This window comes from Rissa tridactyla, chromosome 2, assembly GCF_028500815.1.
Source record: "Rissa tridactyla isolate bRisTri1 chromosome 2, bRisTri1.patW.cur.20221130, whole genome shotgun sequence".
Lineage (NCBI taxonomy): Eukaryota > Metazoa > Chordata > Aves > Charadriiformes > Laridae > Rissa > Rissa tridactyla.
The window spans coordinates 125,794,297-125,808,611 of record NC_071467.1 but is presented as its reverse complement, the minus strand read 5'-3'; the positions used below and the strand labels follow the sequence as shown (position 1 = coordinate 125,808,611).

The 14,315-nt window shown below is 40.7% G+C and overlaps 1 long non-coding RNA gene across 2 annotated transcripts in view; it reads right to left on the bottom strand.

Annotated features, from left to right (window-relative positions):
* The window catches only part of LOC128906185 (uncharacterized), a 36,675-nt gene extending 23,331 nt beyond the window's left edge, over positions 1-13,344 (bottom strand). For both annotated transcript variants that reach the window (XR_008465090.1, XR_008465089.1), the window contains exons 1-3: positions 13,179-13,344; positions 10,897-11,098; positions 8,446-8,520 (exon numbers count right to left, since the gene is read on the bottom strand). This is a non-coding gene — a long non-coding RNA (uncharacterized LOC128906185). The remainder of the gene's footprint in view (positions 1-8,445; positions 8,521-10,896; positions 11,099-13,178) is intronic.
* Positions 13,345-14,315: the final 971 nt, after the last annotated feature.

Here is a 14,315-nt window from a genome sequence, read left to right as displayed (position 1 = left end):
ACAGCATCTTGCAGCCTGTACAGTTACCACAGTAACTTCTTAATTTTGCTCAGAGAGTCTCAGCAGAGTATCACCAGGGAAAAAATAAAATTGACTTTTACCTTGTCGGGGATTTTTTCATGAAAAAGAGACTTTTCAGAGCCTAGCCAGATTTCTCAAAATTCAGTGGAATCATTTTTGGAAAACCAGCAGATTTTTCCATTGCTTGCAGACAAGGGACAAACAAGAAATGGTATTTTCTTCTTAATATCAACTACTCTGTATATTTGTAACAACAAAGACTTTATATTCTTATGAAAACATGAGATGTTGAACAAAACCTATGCACTGACAGCAATCATATCAATTGCCGTCAATTACACTTATGATCTAGTTAATTTACCATTTTAGTGAGACCATTATGGAGAACTAGATTAGATTAGATTAGTCTCCAGATTAGACTGAAAGAACTTTTCACTATTGGCTTGAATTTGAAATTTCCCCCATATCCTTCTCCATCATTTCTGAATTTTTGGCTGCCTTGTTTTATTGAAGGAATAGGGCTAGTATTTGAGGGCAAAAGTAATAGCTGCCTGCCTGGAAAAATTCAGACAAGGACCAGATCTTCATCTGGTGTTAATGAATCTAGAGGTTTCAGTTTCATAGAAAAGAAGTTATGTTAACCAGATGAGGATTTGGCTCATGGAATTTTGCACATTAAGTTGTCATCCATTTTTTGAAACTTTCCCAAATGTTTCTGTCGATTCACGAGATCTCCACAATGGCTTCTTCTAATATACTTGAATTTGTGTACTCCTTTTGCTTTGCTTAAGAGAAGGATCTGTAATATGCTAGGGACGTTACTGCTAGCTCTAGTAGTATTATGAACTCAAGAATCCTGAAAATTTTTTTTCTGACTCTGATGAAGGTTCCCTCATCAAAGCCAGAGCTGCTATGGACTTACAATGTGTTTTGACTGTAGCAGTTCCCAGCAGCTCATGCAGCCAAAGCATATGTAGAGCACAGTAGCGCTCCAGCCTGAACCGTTTGCCCCATGTTCCTAAGCCAGGGGGTAGAAGAGGTGCCACAAACCCATTAAGCTGCTCTGCTCCCTCTATGGATCTCTCTGAAAGCAGGCAAAGTCCCCATTACCAGTCATATGAATTATGCTTCTGAAGCAACACGAAGACTATGGAGCACAGAAGATCCGGCTCACAAAGGCTACAGTCATGACAAATGGTAAATGTCAGGAAAGAATCATGACTCTAACCGTCAAATCACTAGATAGTTATGAAACAACTTCTTCTTAGTGTCTTTATCTTTGACTTACAAGCTCAAGATCAAAGTTTCCAAGCTGGTGGCACAGGACTGGATGACAGTGATGAATTTAAGAAATTTATCACTATGAGATTATATGCAGTTTATCACAATGCTTATTCAGATCGTTTAAAAAATAGATGGAGTCTTAAAATAATTGTAGAAATCAAAATCAGTATGTGTATCATCTTCCTACTGCAAAATTCTAAAAAGCAGATGTACTCAGAGTTTACAAATTCCTTATTGATTTTCTGTATTATATACTCTTGATAACTTTATTAAATATCTTTAGAACCATATTTTATGTGTTCCTGGAGGAATATGCTGTGTCTGCATAGCTTCTATGCAAAGCACAGGACTAGGTAAACTTTTTAAGCACTGACATTATTAATGCTATGAACAATTTGCAATCCATGCCAAAGCATAATGTCTCTTAGAGGAAGGTGGAGAATATTCTGGATTTCTACATGCCAAGATACAGATACTTAATTTTAAACTCTCACAAACAATGGTCAGAGAACAAAAATATACTGGCAGTTATTTTTTGGCAGGTAAGTACTGAAGAATTAAAAGAAAGAAAGCAAAATGCAAATGTCTGGAGACTGCAGGGAAAAAAAAGCTTTCCATCTTCCTACTGAAAAATAGAATAGCCACAGACAGGAACTGTCTGAGAGGAAGTAGGCATTTTCCTTTAAATGGCAAAAGAAAATAAGCTTGTTGAATAAAACAAACTGGCAAAATGTTGCATTCATGCCTTCCACTGGAGGCTTGTGTCAAACACAGCAAAGCCCCTTCCCAGGAACCATTTGTGTGAGTAAATCCAGACTTCCACAGCAGAGACTGAAAAATCTGGTGGTCTACTGCTTCGTACCATCAACAGCAGCAGAGGTGGCCCAGTAGCTCCTATGTGAGCGTGGCGATCTGGACCACAGCTGGCTCCTGGGGGTGTTCCTCTGCCATCTGCTCCTGTGAGGGAGGACAGGGCTCTACACTCCTCCCGGTTGGCGGTGACCATGCAGCCTCACAGGCAGCACTTCCCACCTGTGGGGCCACTAAACTCGTAACAGATACCTAATGATCGTCCACATACCTACTACCCATAGCCTGGGCAGCTTAATAAAATAAAGAAAACAAATAGTGTAACAAAAAAGCTGTGAGCAAACAAAATGCCTTTCCATTCTCCTCAACAGCATTATTTTAACCATGGGTTTTTTTGGCATCTCTCACCTACAGTTCTTATGAATGTCCTGCATAAACAAGTCAGAGATTGCATGGCAAAATCACATGCTCCTCACCTGCCCTGAGCTTTGAGTTACTTCCCTTTTCATTGACTTCTATTTATATTCCCTTGGACGCAGCCTTTGAGATACCAATGCAGATTATTCTCTCTGGACAGCATCTTGAGCACATTAGTGTTATTGCTCTTTATTGCTCCAAAACCACCAGTGGGTGCACCAACCATCTATGTCATCATCTAATTGCTGTTGCCTGCCTTTCCTATCTAATTGCTATTGCCTGCTTTTCCTAGGGCTGAGTCCTTGCACTGCATGAAGGCAGCTCCCTCTCTTCCTCTTAGGCCAACTGCTGGGTGGCTCCCCCTTCATTTTTTATCAGTCAGGGCTGTTAATACACTCGAAAAGTTACACAAAGCAACGCTTATGTGTATATTTTCTTCAGAATGCTTTCTGGATTAGCTTTCAGCAGCAAACATGGCACTAAGACAAATTACAGACTTGGTCAGAAGGGCCAGTTCAAGCCCAAAGGCTCCAGTCACTCTCCAGTCACTGCTTATCCAGAGACCAAAGGCCCAGCCCCAGCACACCCGTGGTGGTTGAGCACCTACAGTAAAATGGGATGACTTCGGGCCTTCTTGCTCAGTCTACACGCATCTATGACAGCAACTTCTTCCTCTCCAGCCTTTACCAGTGTTTCTCTTGGACGATAAGGATCTCAAAACATGTTACAAAGGTTTTTATGTCAGGAATACTATTTTAGAGAGAAAACTGAACGAAAAGGTGAACTAAGAAAGCATGCCAAGGGCCTCTCTTCCACTCCCACATCCCACACCAGGGTCCTACACTCTTTGCTTCACCCAACAAGCACATAGGGCCCCAGAGGAGGTGACTGGCCCCTCTCCCACAGGGGCTGTCCAGAGTGGGGAACATGCACGTTACCGTCCGTGTGGGGCTTTCCTCCTCCCTTGGGGGAAACGCACCTTCTCCCTAACCTTTGCTTGGTCTTGTGCAGAGATGCCACACAAATGGCACGGCAGCCTGTCTGCCTAAAACGGCTGTATCTTCCAGGAGGGCACCTCTGCAGAGGGCAAGGGAAGGATAAAGGCGGTTTGGCTCTGACAGGCGAAGTGCTGGCTCAGTTCTGGCGACAGCAAATGTTACAGTCTCTGTCTTATTCTGACCACTAAATATTGTTGCTTTTGGCCAAGTGCTTAGAGCAGCCAGAATCTCTAACCAAATCTCTTATTTCTTCCCAAAGTTTCCATCAGACTGGTTTACGCGTCTTTTGCTCATTTTAAAGGGTGGGGTAAATCCCTCACTGCAGTCAGCAATCCCCATAGCACAGATTAGTGCCATTTGCATGCCGTGTTGCCAACAGCAAGCCCTGAGAGTCATGAATGAGAGCCCAAACATCACGAGACTGCCTAAAAAATTTTAAAACAACAATAAAATTTAAAATAACATTTTAAAATAACAAAGGGACGTTCTTTTCATTACACTTCAGATGCTGGAAATTTAGGTTCCTTTTTTTCTATTCTTTTTCCACTGTCTTGCAGACTGGAAATATTTTTGTAGAAATGAAAGCTGAGATTTACACACTTCTGAGTGCCAGTACATTACAGTTTCTATCAAATTTCATGATAAAGCCCTGGGAGCTGGTAATATCATGCAAACTCCACTTAAGTAGTTACTTTGAATCTGCAAATAAAGTCAAGGAAATGAACTCAAGAGAGCATTTCTTACTGTTTTTAAATAATTTAAATGTTTAATATACATAATGGACCACATTTTAAGTGATGCAAGGACTGACATGATTGCTACAGCACCTGGAAGTGAAAACATTGTCTATTTGATCCTGAATCTCTTGCATGTCTGTGCTTACAAGAGACCAATAGATATCCAAACCTTCTTTTCATGTACAAACTAAATTGTATGTATGTCCATAAAAATGCAGTAGCAAAGCATGAGACTGTTTTAGAAAAGGAGATTGGTTTCCTCAGTGTTGTAAAGGCAGGAACTGGACATTTTGCACTTCCTAACCAATGTATTCACATTTGTCAACAATATTACGAACAGAAAAGCTTTAGTTTTCTACGTAATTCTATAACTGAAAACTGCTGTTCATATTAGAAACAGTACTTTTAGGGCCTAAAATTGATTGTGTATTTTTTTCTTCTCTTTATTTCACACCTTCTAAAAACACAGATTTCCCATCACAACTTCAAATTTGCAATACCCCTCCATTCTTTTCCACTTTGTCCTGGAAAAACCCCAGAAAATCTGGTTACCACCTTCTTCACTTTGAACAATCTGGTTTAGGGTTGTTTTGAATCAAACAAGCTTCCATGAAGTGCCACTAGTTTCTATTAAATAGCCATTAGCAGCGCTGAATCTTCATGCCTGTTCTACTGGAAGACTCGTTAGTTTTAAGAATTTCCTCTGAATTTCAAGTTTCCAGTTCTAAATGGTTCCATTGTGGTTCTCATTTGGATCTTTGTCACCCTCTAGTGTCACGACAATGGAAGCCAGAAGCAAAAAAAGGCAAGTTACAGTGTAAAGAGTATCTAAAAGGTATCTGCACAGACCTAGGATTATAGCTACAGAAATAAAAAGGATACAGACAATAGATACAGAGAGTGCAGTCATGCAATTGCACGATACATAACAAAGAATCAAGAGTCAGCTGCAGCTGTGGATTAGGAGGCTATAATCGTCTGTCCCTACCGAGGCCGCAGGGACATAGCTGCAAGCTTTGTGCAGCTGTGTCACAACATGGGGGTGCTGCTGCCAAGTGCGAGCGGCCGTGACACTTCACAAACTGCCTGTCAAATCTCTCCTTGCCTGGACTTAGCAGTGTGCCATAATGACAGTTTTGAAAAGCAAATGCTTTTGTGTTTGAAAGGCAGTGGTATCATATCCGGCAGACTCCTGCTGGTGGTGTCCAACACAAGATCTCCCAGATGCCACAGAATCCAACTTTTTTCCATGTCCAAACACATTCCAGCATAGGATAATGCCGTTCAGTCTAGTTTAGGTGAAAGCGAATAAAACGTGAGTCCTACCCTTCCCTCATTGTCTCCCACAATTACAAGAATGAAACAACCTTCCTGATGTGCCTCAGCACATCTGTGTCCTTCCCTCCGTTCCTTCCCTTCATGTCTGACCTCATCAAAATCACCTGAACTCTCAGTCTCTGATACCAACACTATCTTTTTTCAGATCCTTAAACTCCATCTCTCTCCCCCACCATGCTCACTAGATACGTGTTCTTTGTGGGGTTTTTTTTCTACGCTGTTCTTTTTCACTATTCCTCCTGCCTCCTTTTATGTTGCAGTGGGATTACTTATACACCTTTTTTTTCCAGAATGCATCCTCTAATTCTGCCCTCAGAGAGGACTCCCAGGAAGCACATCTGGAGCCTGCACTTCTGAAACGCTATCAGAAGAGGAGCTAAGCCTTGCTTGGTGGGCAAGTAAGGAGGGGACATGCTCAGGTGGGCCTGGCAGCCAAGAAGAGGACAAGGGAGTGCAGCAGGTGGGGGACTAGCAGCGACTGGATGGGCAGAGCAGGAGGAGCAGCAGGCTGGGGTGGGATCTCCTGGGGGGGAGACTTAGGAAGGGACAGGGTAAAGGCTATATGGAGAAGGAGGCAAAAGTGTCAGGTGTCACCAGAAGCACGATAGCTCTGCTGTACTGCTGTGTTTGGAGATGTTCCAGCATCCTGTCCACACCACTACTTCTTCCTCCCTGAAAACCTTTCTCAAAGTGCATGACAGACTGCCCCAGAAAAAGGGGCAGACTCTGCCTTCATTGCAGCTAGATTCATTTGATTTTGAGAGTCCACATGGCAATGAATGTATTTCAATGTGTATTTTGTAAAGCTCCATTAAATTGAGAATAATTATTAATTACAAAGAATAATAATACTGGTTTCTGCAGGGTGATTGTTCACCTTGCAAAACTACCCAGAACTGACCTTGCCTAGTAGTATCTTGTCGTGGTTTGGGTCCTCAAACCAGAACACGTCTGCCATAGGCTGAGAAAGTTGGGGTTGTTCAGCCTGGAGAAGAGAAGGCTCCGGGGAGATCTTATAGCAGCCTTCCAGTACCTGAAGGGGGCCTACAGGGGAGATGGGGAGGGACTCTTTATCAGGGAGTGTAACGATAGGACGGGGGGTAACAGTTTTAAACTGAAAGAGGGGAGATTTGGATTAGACATTAGGAAGAAATTCTTTCCCGTGAGGGTGGAGAGGCACTGGAACAGGTTGCCCAGGGAAGCTGTGGATGCCCCATCCCTGGAAGTGTTCAAGGCCAGGCTGGATGGGGCTTTGAGCAGCCTGGTCTAGTGGGAGGTGTCCCTGCCCATGGCAGGGGGGTCGGAACTAGATGATCTTTAAGGTCACTTCTAACCCAAACCATTCTATGATTCTATGATTCTATAAATGAAGTCAGACCCGAGAGGCACTAGCAGAGGTCCGTAGGGACCTCCACACAGTGCGTGCCTGCTCAGGACTTTGTCTGGCTTCCCGAGTTCTACCCCATCCTTTTTGTACAAAAAGATGAATTCTTCAGTTAAAATATCTGAGCAGAACAAGGTGAGTCAAAGGTTCACATCCAGGGAGTTAATCATCCCAATATTTTCAACCTGATCCTGGGTTGGGTTTTTGTTGTTGTTGGGCTTTTTTAAATGTCTTTAAATGGCATTCAGATTTCCCACTTGTCATTGAGTATTTGCCACATTTCATCGTAGCAATGTTCTACTGCTCAATGCTATAGTTTGTCTAGCACTTTGTGATCCTCCAGATGAAAGAAAAAATTGAAAAAATTTACACCATTTAAAATAAGCACCTGGGAAAACCTGTAAAATACAGATTATCTCATACAGACTAATTTACCGCATAAAACTATGTTTCCGTGATCTGGCAAATGGTTGATTAAATAGATTTCATGTTAAAATATGGTTTGCTATATTGAATGATTATGCATAAGTACATTTTGGGATTGTGATTTCTAGGAACACAAGCACCAGTTAGTTAATCCACATCTGGTATGCAGTGCATAATGCTGCATGTTTTACTCGGAGTCATGCCAAAGTTTTAAACGATCAACAGAAACAGTGTCTGCAAACTGAATATACAAGAACATAAATTGTAATGACAAAGGACAGGACTTTTAAGAGACCAAACACAGAATCCAAATAAAATTGATGTATTGAGACTCAGTACTCCAGAGGCGGAGTACCTGATTCACAAGGTTTTGACAGATTTGGGGGCTGCTTTGTAGAAGGCGATTGATACTTTGCAGGATTAGGCCCACAGAGAAAGAAGTGTCAATGATTTTAAAGTCACAGCTGAAGCTCCTGCATTTAGCAAATCTGACGAAACCTTGGTACATGAATGGGTTAGAAATTCCCACAGTCTTACACAAATTCCTCTGTTGTTTACACAGCACTAATTTTAAAATGGTAAACTGATATTTAAAACACAAGGATCAACAGCAAGATTTTTTTGGCCTTAAGCATTCAAGAAAAATATCACCCTATGATGTGTTTCAGGAACATAAAACCTAATTATGACAGAAAAAGTATGAGTTTACTATGTGTGAATTGCAGTAAGAGGTGGTGCTGATAGTATCACCTATGACTAAGTTTGCCTGACACTTTCTATGATAATACCCTATATTCTGTTGCTACAACTTAGCAGTACTTTAACTGTTTGCTATTTTACCATTGAAATTTCACACATTTGAATTTTATACAGTCATATGTGTTTGCTGCAGACCAAATCACCTTTCCTTCCCTCTCTCCCCCAATTTCTCCTTCATTCCCTCACTCCCTTCCTCCCTTCCTGTCTCCTCCAAAGTCATGGCCAAATTAGATGGGTTTGTGAAAAGTCTACGTGTCAGTGAAAAGCTTACCGAGCTTGACCACGGTCCAAGTCTTTGAAAATTCTCTTCATCGGTGCTCAGGAGAGACTCACTGGCACTTTGCACCTGAAATTTCAAAGAGTGCAACAATACTCTCAGCCAGGAATGACAGAGCTTTTCCTACCTACAGTTGCAGCTTTGGGATTTTACAGATCAGAACCAAGAGCTTGTTCTTCCTGGGGTTTTATCCTCTTTTTTTTTTTTTTCCTTTTTGTTATAGGTAGAGGATGAAGCTGCCTGATAGAAATACAGAGTACAAATGGGTGTGAAGCTGATACATGAGGAAACTGTTGAGAAAACCTGGTATAAAAACAAACTGGAAGCTTGTGGAAAGAAGGAAAAACTGGGTCAAGAATTTACAATGCGGAGACAGTAGGATTTAGGGGTCAGGGAGGAGAGAGGGAAGAAGGAATGATTAAACAAGGGACTTAGTGGGGACATGAGGACTGGAGCCGGACATAATAATGGGATGTGCCATGAAAATCGTGGAACAAATTATAAATCTCTGGAAAACAATTATTTGCAAGTGCATAGCAGTACTTGTTAGTCACTTCCTAAATTTTCAGAATGTACCAGTACTCATCACATTGTCCCAAATTCCTCTGCATCTCTTGAGTCAGGCATAAGCTAGGTCACGTCTTCAACACTGGAATTCAAGTAACCATGGACAAGTTTAAACTTTTTATTTCTGTTTTACCCTCGAATTTACCCTTTGGCCAAAGGAAAAGTACACTGGGCCAGGCTCCAGGAACTGTTAGTTCTAGCTTCATATGTGACTAATGTATGACTTTTTACACTTCACTGTCTTTGTTACTGAGTCCTTTCCTCAGCAGCTCAGCCATGGTACAGCTAACGCTGTTTTGTATACTTATCATGTGCAAATACACCCTGCAGAGATGTGTCAGGGGATTTATGTTACTGCAGCACATAATTACCACTCAATAAAAGTAATATGACAATGTATCTTATTGGAACCAAGTTCTCAACAAATTACTTTTAAAACTCTTTTTTTTGTCTGTATACATAATGCTTTTAACCTAGAAACAATGACTCAGCAAAACCTCTAGTTTGCAAGCGAATAACGTTTTGAACTGTATTTGTAGTCCCCATGTTTGGTTAAAGCACGTGGAGGTGGAAAGGCCACACGGCAAGATCCTAAATAGATAACAACCTAAGTGAGAAGACATTTAGTACCTGGCAAGACTCAGTCCTCAGCGTGTAATTTGGACAACGCTGGAAATCAAGGCATCCTGGTTCCCATCCCTCTGCTGTAATAACTAATTTCATCACACTGCCCTCTCCATCGTTTTATGATGCATCCCCCTAAGACTGTTGGCTAAACTAATTTCTGGTTTATGCAAGCAGAGTTGCCAGCTTCAGTTGGCTTTCTACCACCTTTGCACCACAGCCAAGTATTTCCCTCCATCACCAAGCACCACACACAATACTGCATGCGGCAGACATGGCTGTGCTTCTTGGTTTCCCAGCTTTCTCCCCACTGGGCACAGAATTAGTGTGGTTAAAATCTAACATGCTTTAATATCCCACTAGCATTGCCTGAATCCTTTTTTTTTTTTTTTTTGAGTACCAGACTAAGTTTAGAAAAGGACAAGTAAATTCATTTATACTGGTTAAATTAAAAATAGTGGCTATGCTGTGACAATAGCAGCAGGGGAAATCCCAGTTGGTCTTTCGGAATATTTCAGGCTTCCCGCTTCACTGCCTCGGCTGCAGTGTCCCCCTTTACATAACCCAGCAAGCAGCACTGACACACTTCTCTGAGCAGGCACATTGCCAGAAATATTTGGTCTATTGAATACCCATGGTACACAGACTAAAGACTTTTGTGACCCTCCTCCACATGAACTTCAGCTTTAAATGGCAAAGAAGTGTTTGCACTCTTCTCCCTTGAGAAACAGATTTACTTTTATGAGGCCATCAATATTAATGTTCATGCGGCATTCCGAAAAGCTATGTCCCCCTTCCTCTTACACTGCCAAACATGAACAATGAAGCAACTTTGTAATCAATGTCTTATTTAAACTGTTTCTTGTTTCTTCCTCCTCCTTCCCCGCTTCTCTTTTCCTATTTCTTTGAGGGCTATCTCTTTTTTTTTTTTTTTTTGTTTGGCTGCTGAACCCTATCTTTACTTTTCTTTCTAATGTTTTCCTTGTTTATGTGGCCTTCTTCGCTTTGGGCTTGCATCAATTTCCTCTGTAGCATGCAAACACATAGTTACACAAACGTCCCCATAATGCTGAAATTGTCACATACATTCCAGATGTCAAAACCAAAATGTTTTGGGTTTTGAGAAGAAAGGCAGGGGAGGAGCAGAACAGACCGAAGCGTATGCACTCAAGAACTGGAGATTTGGGAAGGTGCACATTCCCTGTAAAGCCTCCTAGAACCACAACAATTAATGAGTGCAACGCAGTCACTCACCAGAGCAGAGTCCCTGTTAAACGGGATGGTCCTTCTCTTCTGAACTATAGATGCTCCCCAGATGAAGACGTGTTTTCCTGAGAAGAGTTCCTCAACTTTATCCAAGCACAGTCTCCATTTCACTGGAGACTGATTGATCCACAGGAAATTCTACCTTTTTTTCTGTCTTCAGTTTTAACTGGAATTGTTTTTCAGGCAATCCCTATTTCAAGGAAGTAAGCAAGCAGAGAAAGCTGTGCACTTTCACACAACACTTTTTAAGGAACCTACAAAATTCAGAAACTATGCTATGTATTCTTGAGTGCTCATCTAGTGCTCATCTAATGACTTTCATGTAAATATAGATACCGAACTCAACTTGCTGGGGCTGCTTCACATCGTCTGGGAAGTAAGTGTAGTTGACAGCCAACTTGTGTCAGCAAGCTGGGGAAGGGCCTTGGTCCAAGCTATACTATGAAGGCATGTCTACGTAGTCAGGTGGAGACAGTTGTGGAACAGCTTAGCTCATTTTCTAAGGTGCAAAATGGAAGACACATTCAATCCAAAAGCTGTTTGGACACGCTAATGTGGAACTGTGCCCAAGCTAATAAGTTCTGCTCAGAGGCAGGTTATTCTTTTACATAAGTTGGCTGGTCCCTTATTTGGTGAGGTATATATGGTACAGCTTGAAATAACACAGTTCAGCCTTTAATATGAACGTTGGTTGTTAGACAAAGTCTGCTCAAAACGCCAGACTTTCTTTTTCTTTTTCATGTTCATCCTTCTGAAGAATTCAGGAAAGTCATCAACTAGTATGGGATATATTATGCTTGCATAGCAGAAGTAAAGCTGAAGTTAAGAGGCTAAACCTCTTAATGGTTTGTTTCTCTTTCGTATTCACAATGTCTTTCACTCTGCAGGAACAAGTGAAAGGAGACAGAACTACTACCATTCCATTAGTCAAAAAATGCCTCTTTTTCCCTTGTAACTATCTAATGTATACATTAATTTTATGTTATAGTGGTAATGTATGCCACAATGCATTTGAGGTTTACCATTTTTTAAGTTAAATATTACAGCTAAATATTTTTTTCCAATAGAAAGGCTCATTAGAGTTATCAAATGTATTATTATAAGATTTTAACCCTAATTAAGATGCTTGGCGTCAGGATATCATGACCTTATAAATGTCTTTTCAGGGAATTTGATGATAATGCACTTCTATTTCCTATTCTACACAGACTCCAATTTAACAGATCCACATGTAACAATATTTATTGCTTTACTATATCATTAACAAAACCAGATGATCTCTTTGTGTCAGAGGTAAGCCATTTCATATACCTTCCTATTCTTATTTCTGTTATCATAACTAAGCTCTTAATTAGCTATGAGTCTCAGCAATAACTTTCTAATCCTTTACCTGCAATTGCTAAAAATCTATAAAAATATAAGTAACCCCCAGGACTTACTTTATGAGTGCATTCCTGAACTTATGCATCTAAAATGGTTTCTGGACTGCACAGAGCTTCACAATCTCCTGCACTAATTGTGCACACATTCATCTTAATTAGTCTTTCAGGCTGTATCTCATAGTGTCTAGCACTTTGTTTTCCATGGAAGATGTTTACTCTGTTAAAGAGTATATGCTATACATTAGGAAAAGACTGATGCTTAGGTTGTAGAAGTTGTTTTCACTGCAGAGTTAAACTGTAATCTACATTGCATTAACTCCTCTCGTGCTGTCTTGAACAAAAGCATCTGCATAAAAAATGCACAGAAACATCTCTTTAACTCAAGTTAACTCTGTAGCAAAGACAAGACTGTGGTACTGAAAAGACTTTAATACTCCCTGTCTCTACTGTTTATCTTTCAGAAACAGTAGACAATCACATTTGTTTATACTTCACTGAGGTACAGTTTAGCTGTTTGTTTAATGTCCTTTTGTCTCTGTGGGCTTTCTCCAATTTCCGTAGAGCAGGAGTTGCTTCTGAGACAGCGCCTACTGTTCCACAGCAAATAAAAATAAAAAACTACTCCCTTCTCTTGATTTTGAACCTACCATCAGCAAATGGCATTGCAGGCAACCCAGTTCTTACACTGTGAGAGTGTTGCGGTTTGGTCTGGGCTGGCCACTAAAATGAACGACAGATGCCCTCTTTAACTTGTCTCCCAAGGGAGAGAAGAACAAGATAGAGAGAGAGACTCATGGATTGAAACAAAAACTAAAACCACTGTAATTAAATATTAATAATAAAAAGAAAGGATAATAATATAAAAAAAGAAAATAATTAAATACATACAATATATACAAAACCATATCACGCTCCCAGGATGACGATAATGTCACCGGCAGGCACTGGGAAAGTCCCAGACTGAACTCAGCGATGGATGGGAGCTGAACTCAGGAACTGGATTCAGGAATGCACAGACCGGGATCAAAGGCAGATGAACAGAGTCCTCCTCGGATGCCAGCCACTGAAGAAAGAGACTGACCCCTTTGATCCCTCAGCTTTTATACTGACACATGGGATGGAACACCCTGTTGGTCAATTTTGTTTCCCCTGTCCTGTCTGCTCCTCCCCACATGTGTGACCCCTCTACGCTTTTCTGCTTCCATCCCTCCAACTTGGTACATAACAAAGTTAGCTGACCTTGGTTGTTATAGCAATAAGTATAAGCAGAAGCCTCTCTGCACACCATTCCTTGGTATTCACTATAAACATCAGACCTTATCTGCTAGAAGTGGACACTGTCTGAAAAACATACTATTAATTTCAGAGAGTTAGTTAGTTAGTTAGAAGAGGCTTAGCTGAGAAGTAAAATTACCGAACAGAGAATTGGTTCTGTTTTACCTCAAACCAGGACAAAGAGAAAGGGAAGAACCCCTCCATATTAATTTTTTCCAAGCCACTAATGACTTTATAACTTCTGTCACATCATATCCCAAACAGTTATTTCTTATTCCAGTTAAAGTATCCCTAATCTATTAAGTTTCATGTTTTATGGAAGCCATTCCTTACTTTTGGTCACACATATTGCCATCATTACTGTCTTTCCACTTCTACAGTATTTTTTATAAGCACAACCAGAACAATGCACAGTTTTCAAAACATGGGTCAAATTTATAAATCTGGATCTGCAAATTGCATCATGATTATAATTGCATCATGGTTTCTGTTTTATTGGCCATTTCATTCTCCTAATACTTGGGGGTTTTGTTTGTTTGCCATTGCTGAGTATTAATCTGACATTTGCATACACTATTTCTCCAAGAACTCAGATACCTCCTGTAGCTGTTATAACTTACTTAGAGATGAATTTGTGTAATTCTAATGAGGCTTTTTTGTCCCCATGGGTACTACTCTGTATTTAACATTTAATCTCTTCTACCATTGGCTGCCAAATTGCTCTGTATTGAAAGAACTTCTGCATCCCAT